This window comes from Pseudophryne corroboree, assembly GCF_028390025.1.
Source record: "Pseudophryne corroboree isolate aPseCor3 chromosome 7 unlocalized genomic scaffold, aPseCor3.hap2 SUPER_7_unloc_2, whole genome shotgun sequence".
Taxonomy (NCBI): Eukaryota; Metazoa; Chordata; class Amphibia; order Anura; family Myobatrachidae; genus Pseudophryne; species Pseudophryne corroboree.
Genome location: NW_026967611.1, coordinates 24197 through 36755, shown reverse-complemented (window position 1 = coordinate 36755; position 12559 = coordinate 24197). Strand labels below are relative to the sequence as shown.

Below are 12559 nucleotides of genomic sequence, written 5' to 3'. Positions count from 1 at the left end.
GTCTCTGTGGCGCAATCAGTTAGTGTGTACGGCTATAAACCAAAAGGTTGGTGGTTCAATTCCACCCAGGGACGTAATTGACCTTGTTATCAGATTTTGGTGATCTTTAAGTAGACAAGTCAAAATTTCAAACCCCCTCTTATGGTGTAGGGTACCTGGCCTTCTCTGATGTAATCAGAGTTAGATTTGATTCAGTGATTTTATAAAAACAGCTAGGAAGCACAATTTAGCAGTGGGTTGCAGAGAAAAAGAAATATGCTGGCAAAAAAATCCAATTGAGTGATTAAACAGCTCTTAATTTTCTGGCTTTATTTTTATGCTAACAAATTTGTTCTCTGAAAAGTGTCCACAAAGCCAAGTCTCTGATTAACACCTTTGTAGGGATGGTTTTTCACCTATTACTAAACTAAATTTGCTTCATTGGAAAGGCAGCAAGATGCATCCTCATTTCAATGTCTACTGAAATAATACGGGTTGACACCAGGAAACATTAACGCCACTGCATCCTTGCTGCGTTCTCATGTGGAAGTCTGTTTAATGTGAAAACAAGGTGATATCTAATTAGCACACAGGTAAGGAATTAAGAAAATCTTTATTTAAGGGTGAAGATGTTTCTCACAAAATCGTTGCCCCAATGCATCATTGAAATTCAAGCTGGAAAGATGATTTTAGTATATCACTTGTACATTTTGTATTGCTCTTCTGGTGACAATGTAGTTTGTTTTTGTCAATTACCCTTTTAATAATAGGGTAAAGAAAATTAAGTGGATTTTTTAAAGAAAACTATACTGTCAATATACTATTAAAACAAATTAAAATGGTAAAAGTTATTGTACTTTAAGTAAAAATAAAAGAGCCAAAATATCAATCCCAGTTTTGGATTACTTTAATTAACAAAAAAAAATGCATATAGCAGAGGATAGTTTCAATCTGCCTACCGCTGGGTTATGGGCCCAGCATGCTTCCATTGCTGTACTCTGCTGCACATGTAAGTGCAAGAGATCCTGAAGCACTCACTCATCATGGGAAAGTACCAATGTGTTTCTTCGTTGGTTGATGGAAGAAACATCTTACAAAAACTCTCCAGATTATTGACTTTTTAAAGTTTTTCTAGGAAACATTTTAGATGAATGCTTATTAGCCTTTGTCAGTATATACTTTTGCAAAATGTTTTTGTGGCGCAATCAGTTAGTGTGCACTGCTGTTAACCAAAAAGTTGGTGGTTCAATCCCACCCAGGGACGTAATTGACCTTGTTATCAGATTTTGGTGATCTTTAAGTAGACAAGTCAAAATTTCAAATCCCCCTCTTATGGTGTAGGGTACCTGGCCTTCTCTGATGTAATCAGAGTTAGATTTGATTCAGTGATTTTATAAAAACAGCTAGGAAGCACAATTTAGCAGTGGGTTGCAGAGAAAAAGAAATATGCTGGCAAAAAAATCCAATTGAGTGATTAAACAGCTCTTCATTTTCTGGCTTTATTTTTATGCTAACAAATTTGTTCTCTGAAAAGTGTCCACAAAGCCAAGTCTCTGATTAACACCTTTGTAAGGATGGTTTTTCACCTATTACTAAATTAAACTTGCTTCATTGGAAAGGCAGCAAGATGCATCCTCATTTCAATGTCTACTGAAATAATACAGGTTGACACCAGGAAACATTAACGCCACTGCATCCTTGCTGCTTTCTCATGTGGAAGTCTGTTTAATGTGAAAACAAGGTGATATCTAATTAGCACACAGGTAAGGAATTGAGAAAATCTTTATTTAAGGGTGAAGATGTTTCTCACAAAATCGTTGCCCCAATGCATCATTGAAATTCAAGCTGGAAAGATGATTTTAATATATCACTTGTACATTTTGTATTGCTCTTCTGGTGACAATGTAGTTTGTTTTTGTCAATTACCCTTTTAATAATAGGGTAAAGAAAATTAAGTGGATTTTTTAAAGAAAACTATACTGTCAATATACTATTCAAACAAATTAAAATGGTAAAAGTTATTGTACTTCAAGTAAAAATAAAAGAGCAAAAATATCAATCCCAGTTTTGATTACTTAAATTAACAAAAAAAATGCATATAGCAAAGGATAGTTTCAATCTGCCTACCTCTGGGTTATGGGCCCAGCATGCTTCCATTGCAGTACTCTGCTGCACATGTAAGTGCAAGAGATCCTGAAGCACTCAGTCATCATGGGAAAGTACCAATGTGTTTCTTCGTTGGTTGATGGAAGAAACATTTTACAAAAACTCTCCAGATTATTGACTTTTTAAAGTTTTTCTAGGAAACGTTCTAAATGTATGCTTATTAGCCTTTGTCAGTATATACTTTTTGCGAAGTGTCTCTGTGGCGCAATCGGTTAGTGTGTCCGGCTACTAACCAAAAGGTTGGTGGTTCAATCCCACCCAGGGACGTAATTGACATTGTTATCAGATTTTGGTGATCTTTAAGTAGACAAGTCAAAATTTCAAACCCCCTGTTATGGTGTAGGGTACCTGGCCTTTTCTGATGTAATCAGAGTTAGATTTGATTCAGTGATTTAATAAAAACAGCTAGGAAGCACAATTTAGCAGTGGGTTGCAGAGAAAAAGAAATATGCTGGCAAAAAAAATCCAATTGAGTGATTAAACAGCTCTTCATTTTCTGGCTTTATTTTTATGCTAACAAATTTGTTCTCTGAAAAGTGTCCACAAAGCCAAGTCTCTGATTAACACATTTGTAGGGATGGTTTTTCACCTATTACTAAATTAAACTTGCTTCATTGGAAAGGCAGCAAGATGCATCCTCATTTCAATGTCTACTGAAATAATACAGGTTGACACAAGGAAACATTAACGCCACTGCATCCTTGCTGCTTTCTCATGTAGAAGTCTGTTTAATGTGAAAACAAGGTGATATCTAATTAGCACACAGGTAAGGAATTAAGAAAATCTTTTTTTAAGGGTGAAGATGTTTCTCACAAAATCGTTGCCCCAATGCATCATTGAAATTAAAGCTGGAAAGATGATTTTAATATATCACTTGTACATTTTGTATTGCTCTTCTGGTGACAATGTAGTTTGTTTTTGTCAATTACCCTTTTAATAATAGGGTAAAGAAAATTAAGTGGATTTTTTAAAGAAAACTATACTGTCAATATACTATTAAAACAAATTAAAATGGTAAAAGTTATTGTACTTTAAGTAAAAATAAAAGAGCCAAAATATCAATCCCAGTTTTGGATTACTTTAATTAACAAAAAAAAAATGCATATAGCAGAGGATAGTTTCAATCTGCCTACCGCTGGGTTATGGGCCCAGCATGCTTCCATTGCTGTACTCTGCTGCACATGTAAGTGCAAGAGATCCTGAAGCACTCACTCATCATGGGAAAGTACCAATGTGTTTCTTCGTTGGTTGATGGAAGAAACATCTTACAAAAACTCTCCAGATTATTGACTTTTTAAAGTTTTTCTAGGAAACGTTTTAGATGAATGCTTATTAGCCTTTGTCAGTATGAACTTTTGCGAAGTGTCTCTGTGGCGCAATCAGTTAGTGTGCACGGCTATTAACCAAAAGGTTGGTGGTTCAATCCCACCCAGGGACGTAATTGACCTTGTTATCAGATTTTGGTGATCTTTAAGTAGACAAGTCAAAATTTCAAACCCCCTGTTCTGGTGTAGGGTACCTGGCCTTCTCTGATGTAATCAGAGTTAGATTTGATTCAGTGATTTTATAAAAACAGCTAGGAAGCACAATTTAGCAGTGGGTTGCAGAGAAAAAGAAATATGCTGGCAAAAAAATCCAATTGAGTGATTAAACAGCTCTTAATTTTCTGGCTTTATTTTTATGCTAACAAATTTGTTCTCTGAAAAGTGTCCACAAAGCCAAGTCTCTGATTAACACCTTTGTAGGGATGGTTTTTCACCTATTACTAAACTAAATTTGCTTCATTGGAAAGGCAGCAAGATGCATCCTCATTTCAATGTCTACTGAAATAATACGGGTTGACACCAGGAAACATTAACGCCACTGCATCCTTGCTGCGTTCTCATGTGGAAGTCTGTTTAATGTGAAAACAAGGTGATATCTAATTAGCACACAGGTAAGGAATTAAGAAAATCTTTATTTAAGGGTGAAGATGTTTCTCACAAAATCGTTGCCCCAATGCATCATTGAAATTCAAGCTGGAAAGATGATTTTAATATATCACTTGTACATTTTGTATTGCTCTTCTGGTGACAATGTAGTTTGTTTTTGTCAATTACCCTTTTAATAATAGGGTAAAGAAAATTAAGTGGATTTTTTAAAGAAAACTATACTGTCAATATACTATTAAAACAAATTAAAATGGTAAAAGTTATTGTACTTTAAGTAAAAATAAAAGAGCAAAAATATCAATCCCAGTTTTGATTACTTAAATTAAAAAAAAAAATGCATAGAGCAAAGGATAGTTTCAATCTGCCTACCTCTGGGTTAGGGGCCCAGCATGCTTCCATTGCAGTACTCTGCTGCACATGTAAGTGCAAGAGATCCTGAAGCACTCAGTCATCATGGGAAAGTACCAATGTGTTTCTTCGTTGGTTGATGGAAGAAACATCTTACAAAAACTCTCCAGATTATTGACTTTTTAAAGTTTTTCTAGGAAACGTTCTAGATGTATGCTTATTAGCCTTTGTCAGTATGTACTTTTTACAAAGTGTCTCTGTGGCGCAATCGGTTAGTGTGTCTGGCTACTAACCAAAAGGTTGGTGGTTCAATCCCACCCAGGGACGTAATTGACCTTGTTATCAGATTTTGGTGATCTTTAAGTAGACAAGTCAAAATTTCAAACCCCCTCTTATGGTGTAGGGTACCTGGCCTTTGATGTAATCAGAGTTAGATTTGATTCAGTGATTTTATAAAAACAGCTAGGAAGCACAATTTAGCAGTGGGTTGCAGAGAAAAAGAAATATGCTGGCAAAAAAATCCAATTGAGTGATTAAACAGCTCTTCATTTTCTGGCTTTATTTTTATGCTAACAAATTTGTTCTCTGAAAAGTGTCCACAAAGCCAAGTCTCTGATTAACACCTTTGTAAGGATGGTTTTTCACCTATTACTAAATTAAACTTGCTTCATTGGAAAGGCAGCAAGATGCATCCTCATTTCAATGTCTACTGAAATAATACAGGTTGACACCAGGAAACATTAACGCCCCTGCATCCTTGCTGCTTTCTCATGTGGAAGTCTGTTTAATGTGAAAACAAGGTGATATCTAATTAGCACACAGGTAAGGAATTAAGAAAATCTTTATTTAAGGGTGAAAATGTTTCTCACAAAATCGTTGCCCCAATGCATCATTGAAATTCAAGCTGGAAAGATGATTTTAATATATCACTTATACATTTTGTATTGCTCTTCTGGTGACAATGTAGTTTGTTTTTGTCAATAACCATTTTAATAATAGGGTAAAGAAAATTAAGTGGATTTTTGAAAGAAAACAATACTATCAATATACTATTAAAACAAATTAAAATGGTAGAAGTTATTGTACTGTAAGTAAAAATAAAAGAGCCAACATATCAATCCCAGTTTTGGATTACTTTAATTAACAAAAAAAAATGCATATAGCAGAGGATAGTTTCAATCTGCCTACCTCTGGGTTATGTGCCCAGCATGCTTCCATTGCTGTACTCTGCTGCACATGTAAGTGCAATAGATCCTGAAGCACTCACTCATCATGGGAAAGTACCAATGTGTTTCTTCGTTGGTTGATGGAAGAAACATCTTACAAAAACTCTCCAGATTATTGACTTTTTAAAGTTTTTCTAGGAAACGTTTTAGATGAATGCTTATTAGCCTTTGTCAGTATGTACTTTTGCAAAGTGTCTCTGTGGCGCAATCAGTTAGTGTGTACGGCTATAAACCAAAAGGTTGGTGGTTCAATCCCACCCAGGGACGTAATTGACCTTGTTATCAGATTTTGGTGATCTTTAAGTAGACAAGTCAAAATTTCAAACCCCCTCTTATGGTGTAGGGTACCTGGCCTTCTCTGATGTAATCAGAGTTAGATTTGATTCAGTGATTTTATAAAAACAGCTAGGAAGCACAATTTAGCAGTGGGTTGCAGAGAAAAAAAAATATGCTGGCAAAAAAATCCAATTGAGTGATTAAACAGCTCTTAATTTTCTGGCTTTATTTTTATGCTAACAAATTTGTTCTCTGAAAAGTGTCCACAAAGCCAAGTCTCTGATTAACACCTTTGTAGGGATGGTTTTTCACCTATTACTAAACTAAATTTGCTTCATTGGAAAGGCAGCAAGATGCATCCTCATTTCAATGTCTACTGAAATAATACGGGTTGACACCAGGAAACATTAACGCCACTGCATCCTTGCTGCGTTCTCATGTGGAAGTCTGTTTAATGTGAAAACAAGGTGATATCTAATTAGCACACAGGTAAGGAATTAAGAAAATCTTTATTTAAGGGTGAAGATGTTTCTCACAAAATCGTTGCCCCAATGCATCATTGAAATTCAAGCTGGAAAGATGATTTTAATATATCACTTGTACATTTTGTATTGCTCTTCTGGTGACAATGTAGTTTGTTTTTGTCAATTACCCTTTTAATAATAGGGTAAAGAAAATTAAGTGGATTTTTTAAAGAAAACTATACTGTCAATATACTATTAAAACAAATTAAAATGGTAAAAGTTATTGTACTTTAAGCAAAAATAAAAGAGCAAAAATATCAATCCCAGTTTTGATTACTTAAATTAAAAAAAAAATGCATAGAGCAAAGGATAGTTTCAATCTGCCTACCTCTGGGTTAGGGGCCCAGCATGCTTCCATTGCAGTACTCTGCTGCACATGTAAGTGCAAGAGATCCTGAAGCACTCAGTCATCATGGGAAAGTACCAATGTGTTTCTTCGTTGGTTGATGGAAGAAACATCTTACAAAAACTCTCCAGATTATTGACTTTTTAAAGTTTTTCTAGGAAACGTTCTAGATGTATGCTTATTAGCCTTTGTCAGTATGTACTTTTTACAAAGTGTCTCTGTGGTGCAATCGGTTAGTGTGTCTGGCTACTAACCAAAAGGTTGGTGGTTCAATCCCACCCAGGGACGTAATTGACCTTGTTATCAGATTTTGGTGATCTTTAAGTAGACAAGTCAAAATTTCAAACCCCTTGTTATGGTGTAGGGTACCTGGCCTTCTCTGATGTAATCAGAGTTAGATTTGATTCAGTGATTTTATAAAAACAGATAGGAAGCACAATTTAGCAGTGGGTTGCAGAGAAAAAGAAATATGCTGGCAAAAAAAATCCAATTGAGTGATTAAACAGCTCTTCATTTTCTGGCTTTATTTTTATGCTAACAAATTTGTTCTCTGAAAAGTGTCCACAAAGCCAAGTCTCTGATTAACACCTTTGTAGGGATGGTTTTTCACCTATTACTAAATTAAACTTGCTTCATTGGAAAGGCAGCAAGATGCATCCTCATTTCAATTTCTACTGAAATAATACAGGTTGACACCAGGAAACATTAACGCCACTGCATCCTTGCTGCTTTCTCATGTGGAAGTCTGTTTAATGTGAAAACAAGGTGATATCTAATTAGCACACAGGTAAGGAATTAAGAAAATCTTTATTTAAGGGTGAAGATGTTTCTCACAAAATCGTTGCCCCAATGCATCATTGAAATTCAAGCTGGAAAGATGATTTTAATATATCACTTGTACATTTTGTATTGCTCTTCTGGTGACAATGTAGTTTGTTTTTGTCAATTACCCTTTTAATAATAGGGTAAAGAAAATTAAGTGGATTTTTTAAAGAAAACTATACTGTCAATATACTATTAAAACAAATTAAAATGGTAAAAGTTATTGTACTTTAAGCAAAAATAAAAGAGCAAAAATATCAATCCCAGTTTTGATTACTTAAATTAAAAAAAAAATGCATAGAGCAAAGGATAGTTTCAATCTGCCTACCTCTGGGTTAGGGGCCCAGCATGCTTCCATTGCAGTACTCTGCTGCACATGTAAGTGCAAGAGATCCTGAAGCACTCAGTCATCATGGGAAAGTACCAATGTGTTTCTTCGTTGGTTGATGGAAGAAACATCTTACAAAAACTCTCCAGATTATTGACTTTTTAAAGTTTTTCTAGGAAACGTTCTAGATGTATGCTTATTAGCCTTTGTCAGTATGTACTTTTTACAAAGTGTCTCTGTGGTGCAATCGGTTAGTGTGTCTGGCTACTAACCACAAGGTTGGTGGTTCAATCCCACCCAGGGACGTAATTGACCTTGTTATCAGATTTTGGTGATCTTTAAGTAGACAAGTCAAAATTTCAAACCCCTTGTTATGGTGTAGGGTACCTGGCCTTCTCTGATGTAATCAGAGTTAGATTTGATTCAGTGATTTTATAAAAACAGATAGGAAGCACAATTTAGCAGTGGGTTGCAGAGAAAAAGAAATATGCTGGCAAAAAAAATCCAATTGAGTGATTAAACAGCTCTTCATTTTCTGGCTTTATTTTTATGCTAACAAATTTGTTCTCTGAAAAGTGTCCACAAAGCCAAGTCTCTGATTAACACCTTTGTAGGGATGGTTTTTCACCTATTACTAAATTAAACTTGCTTCATTGGAAAGGCAGCAAGATGCATCCTCATTTCAATTTCTACTGAAATAATACAGGTTGACACCAGGAAACATTAACGCCACTGCATCCTTGCTGCTTTCTCATGTGGAAGTCTGTTTAATGTGAAAACAAGGTGATATCTAATTAGCACACAGGTAAGGAATTAAGAAAATCTTTATTTAAGGGTGAAGATGTTTCTCACAAAATCGTTGCCCCAATGCATCATTGAAATTCAAGCTGGAAAGATGATTTTAATATATCACTTGTACATTTTGTATTGCTCTTCTGGTGACAATGTAGTTTGTTTTTGTCAATTACCCTTTTAATAATAGGGTAAAGAAAATTAAGTGGATTTTTTAAAGAAAACTATACTGTCAATATACTATTCAAACAAATTAAAATGGTAAAAGTTATTGTACTTCAAGTAAAAATAAAAGAGCAAAAATATAAATCCCAGTTTTGATTACTTAAATTAACAAAAAAAATGCATATAGCAAAGGATAGTTTCAATCTGCCTTCCTCTGGGTTATGGGCCCAGCATGCTTCCATTGCAGTACTCTGCTGCACATGTAAGTGCAAGAGATCCTGAAGCACTCACTCATCATGGGAAAGTACCAATGTGTTTCTTCGTTGGTTGATGGAAGAAACATTTTACAAAAACTCTCCAGATTATTGACTTTTTAAAGTTTTTCTAGGAAACGTTCTAGATGCATGCTTATTAGCCTTTGTCAGTATGTACTTTCTGTGAAGTGTCTCTGTGGTGCAATCGGTTAGTGTGTCCGGCTACTAACCAAAAGGTTGGTGGTTCAATCCCACCCAGGGACGTAATTGACCTTGTTATCAGATTTTGGTGATCTTTAAGTAGACAAGTCAAAATTTCAAACCCCCTGTTATGGTGTAGGGTACCAGGCCTTTTCTGATGTAATCAGAGTTAGATTTGATTCAGTGATTTTATAAAAACAGATAGGAAGCACAATTTAGCAGTGGGTTGCAGAGAAAAAGAAATATGCTAGCAAAAAAAATCCAATTGAGTGATTAAACAGCTCTTCATTTTCTGGCTTTATTTTTATGCTAACAAATTTGTTCTCTGAAAAGTGTCCACAAAGCCAAGTCTCTGATTAACACCTTTGTAGGGATGGTTTTTCACCTATTACTAAATTAAACTTGCTTCATTGGAAAGGCAGCAAGATGCATCCTCATTTCAATGTCTACTGAAATAATACAGGTTGACACCAGGAAACATTAACGCCACTGCATCCTTGCTGCTTTCTCATGTAGAAGTCTGTTTAATGTGAAAACAAGGTGATATCTAATTAGCACACAGGTAAGGAATTAAGAAAATCTTTATTTAAGGGTGAAGATGTTTCTCACAAAATTGTTGCCCCAATGCATCATTGAAATTCAAGCTGGAAAGATGATTTTAATATATCACTTGTACATTTTGTATTGCTCTTCTGGTGACAATGTAGTTTGTTTTTGTCAATTACCCTTTTAATAATAGGGTAAAGAAAATTAAGTGGATTTTTTAAAGAAAACTATACTGTCAATATACTATTAAAACAAATTAAAATGGTAAAAGTTATTGTACTTTAAGTAAAAATAAAAGAGCAAAAATATCAATCCCAGTTTTGATTACTTAAATTAACAAAAAAAAAATGCATATAGCAAAGGATTGTTTCAATCTGCCTACCTCTGGGTTAGGGGCCCAGCATGCTTCCATTGCAGTACTCTGCTGCACATGTAAGTGCAAGAGATCCTGAAGCACTCACTCATCATGGGAAAGTACCAATGTGTTTCTTCATTGGTTGATGGAAGAAACATCTTACAAAAACTCTCCAGATTATTGACTTTTTAAAGTTTTTCTAGGAAACGTTCTAGATGTATGCTTATTAGACTTTGTAAGTATGTACTTTTTGCAAAAAGTCTCTGTGGCGCAATCGGTTAGTGTGTCCGGCTACTAACCAAATGGTTGGTGGTTCAATCCCAACCAGGGACGTAACTGACCTTGTTATCAGATTTTGGTGATCTTTAAGTAGACAAGTCAAAATTTCAAACCCCCTGTTATGGTCTAGGGTACCTGGCCTTCTCTGATGTAATCAGAGTTAGATTTGATTCAGTGATTTTATAAAAACAGCTAGGAAGCACAATTTAGCAGTGGGTTGCAGAGAAAAAGAAATATGCTTGCAAAAAAAATCCAATTGAGTGATTAAACAGCTCTTCATTTTCTGGCTTTATTTTTATGCTAACAAATTTGTTCTTTGAAAAGTGTCCACAAAGCCAAGTCTCTGATTAACACCTTTGTAGGGATGGTTTTTCACTTATTACTAAATTAAACTTGCTTCATTGGAAAGGCAGCAAGATGCATCCTCATTTCAATGTCTACTGAAATAATACAGGTTGACACCAGGAAACATTAACGCCACTGTATCCTTGCTGCTTTCTCATGTGGAAGTCTGTTTAATGTGAAAACAAGGTGATATCTAATTAGCACACAGGTAAGGAATTAAGAAAATCTTTATTTAAGGGTGAAGATGTTTCTCACAAAATCGTTGCCCCAATGCATCATTGAAATTCAAGCTGGAAAGATGATTTTAATATATCACTTGTACATTTTGTATTGCTCTTCTGGTGACAATGTAGTTTGTTTTTGTCAATTACCATTTTAATAATAGGGTAAAGAAAATTAAGTGGATTTTTGAAAGAAAACTATACTGTCAATATACTATTAAAACAAATTAAAATGGTAAAAGTTATTGTACTTTAAGTAAAAATAAAAGAGCCAAAATATCAATCCCAGTTTTGGATTACTTTAATTAACAAAAAAAAATGCATATAGCAGAGGATAGTTTCAATCTGCCTACCGCTGGGTTATGGGCCCAGCATGCTTCCATTGCTGTACTCTGCTGCACATGTAAGTGCAAGAGATCCTGAAGCACTCACTCATCATGGGAAAGTACCAATGTGTTTCTTCGTTGGTTGATGGAAGAAACATCTTACAAAAACTCTCCAGATTATTGACTTTTTAAAGTTTTTCTAGGAAACGTTTTAGATGAAAGCTTATTAGCCTTTGTCAGTATATACTTTTGCAAAATGTCTTTGTGGCGCAATCAGTTAGTGTGCACGGCTGTTAACCAAAAGGTTGGTGGTTCAATCCCACCCAGGGACGTAATTGACCTTGTTATCAGATTTTGGTGATCTTTAAGTAGACAAGTCAAAATTTCAAATCCCCCTCTTATGGTGTAGGGTACCTGGCCTTCTCTGATGTAATCAGAGTTAGATTTGATTCAGTGATTTTATAACAACAGCTAGGAAGCACAATTTAGCAGTGGGTTGCAGAGAAAAAGAAATATGCTGGCAAAAAAATCCAATTGAGTGATTAAACAGCTCTTCATTTTCTGGCTTTATTTTTATGCTAACAAATTTGTTCTCTGAAAAGTGTCCACAAAGCCAAGTCTCTGATTAACACCTTTGTAAGGATGGTTTTTCACCTATTACTAAATTAAACTTGCTTCATTGGAAAGGCAGCAAGATGCATCCTCATTTCAATTTCTACTGAAATAATACAGGTTGACACCAGGAAACATTAACGCCACTGCATCCTTGCTGCTTTCTCATGTGGAAGTCTATTTAATGTGAAAACAAGGTGATATCTAATTAGCACACAGGTAAGGAATTAAGAAAATCTTTATTTAAGGGTGAAAATGTTTCTCACAAAATCGTTGCCCCAATGCATCATTGAAATTCAAGCTGGAAAGATGATTTTAATATATCACTTGTACATTTTGTATTGCTCTTCTGGTGACAATGTAGTTTGTTTTTGTCAATTACCATTTTAATAATAGGGTAAAGAAAATTAATGGATTTTTAAAAGAAAACAATACTTTCAATATGCTATTAAAACAAATTAAAATGGTAAAAGTTATTGTACTTTAATGAAAAATAAAAGAGCAAAAATATCAATCC

General features: G+C 34.8%; 3 non-coding genes across 3 annotated transcripts; all 3 read left to right on the top strand.

The window, feature by feature from the left end:
- The first annotated feature begins 2338 nt into the window (after positions 1-2338).
- On the top strand, positions 2339-2412 carry TRNAS-ACU (transfer RNA serine (anticodon ACU)). The gene has a single exon. It is a non-coding gene; the product is annotated as a tRNA-Ser (tRNA).
- A 2265-nt stretch (positions 2413-4677) lies between these two features.
- On the top strand, positions 4678-4751 carry TRNAS-ACU (transfer RNA serine (anticodon ACU)). The gene has a single exon. It is a non-coding gene; the product is annotated as a tRNA-Ser (tRNA).
- Positions 4752-7010: 2259 nt separating this feature from the next.
- Positions 7011-7084, top strand: TRNAS-ACU (transfer RNA serine (anticodon ACU)). The gene has a single exon. It is a non-coding gene; the product is annotated as a tRNA-Ser (tRNA).
- The last annotated feature ends 5475 nt before the right edge of the window (positions 7085-12559 follow it).